At 67.7% G+C, this 1070-nt stretch overlaps 1 non-coding gene across 1 annotated transcript; it reads left to right on the top strand.

Moving 5' to 3' along the window:
- The first annotated feature begins 251 nt into the window (after positions 1-251).
- On the top strand, positions 252-442 carry LOC116485213. Its single transcript, XR_004252817.1, has one exon. It is a non-coding gene; the product is annotated as a U2 spliceosomal RNA (small nuclear RNA).
- Positions 443-1070: the final 628 nt, after the last annotated feature.

Raw genomic sequence — 1070 nt, 5'->3', positions numbered from 1 at the left:
GGGGCGGGGCATGCAAATTGGTCGCGGGGCCCGGCTAATCGGGCGCTTGGGGGCCCGAACGGGCCGCTGGGAGGCCCCGGCGACGCGGCGGCGGGGCGCTTGGGGGTCGCGGCCGCGAGCGTAGCGTCGGCGAGGGCGGGCGAGGGCGGCGGGTTGAGGCCCGGGAGGGCGGGGGCGGGCGGTGGAGCGGTGGCCGTGAGGTAGGGGTGGTGGGCGCGGGAGCGGGTGTCGCGGGGGAGGCGTTGGTCGGCATCGCTTCTCGGCCTTTTGGCTAAGATCAAGTGTAGTATCTGTTCTTATCAGTTTAATATCTGATACGTCCTCGATGAGAGGACTTTATATTAAACGGATTTTTGGGCTCGGGAGTTGGATCCGGAGCTTGCTCCCTCCGCTCCGCGCATCGTCCCGGTATTGCAGTACCTCCGGGAACGGTGCACCTCCCTCGGGAGGTTGCTGTGGCTGTGCAAAGACAGAGCTGGCAGGCCGCTGTTGGGCGGGGGCTCGCGCGGCGCTTCCGCGGCGCGGGACGGGGCAGCGGCCCCTCAGCAGCCGCCGCCCGGCCGCCGCAGGCTTCCCGGCTCCGCGGGGGGCTCGGCGCGGCCCGGCCCAGCGCAGCGCGTGCGCTCGCTTCCCGCCTCGCTGCCCCTTCCACGGGGCGGAACGGCTCTCTGCCCCCTCGCGCTCCCGCCAGCGCATGCCGCCCCTTTGCGCTGGGGAAGCGGCCGCCTCCAGTGGCCGGGGCGGCCCGGGGCGCGGCGGGGGCAGCATGGTTCTGAAGGTTTTCTTTGGCTTGCAGCTGGCGCTGGCGACAGAGGCACTTAGGAGAATCGCATCAGGTAGAGAGAGAGCGCTGACAGCATGCGACTAGGATGCTACCTGGTGTCTCTGCCAACTACGCTGCGTTGTGCAAAATAACTAAAGCCAGAAGCCTTGGGCCCCTTACCGAGGTCAGTCTCTTATTAATAAGAGTGGGAGCCTGTCTTAAGAAACTGGCAGAAACCGGTCCTGCGGATGGGCAGGAGCCAAGGAGCAACCGACTCTGCGCAAAGACAAGAGGTCAACTAGCGGGG

Source organism: Aythya fuligula, chromosome 1 (genome assembly GCF_009819795.1).
Source record: "Aythya fuligula isolate bAytFul2 chromosome 1, bAytFul2.pri, whole genome shotgun sequence".
NCBI classification, from domain to species: Eukaryota; Metazoa; Chordata; class Aves; order Anseriformes; family Anatidae; genus Aythya; species Aythya fuligula.
Note: the sequence above shows the minus strand (reverse complement) of the source record. Positions and strands in the feature narration are given on the sequence as shown.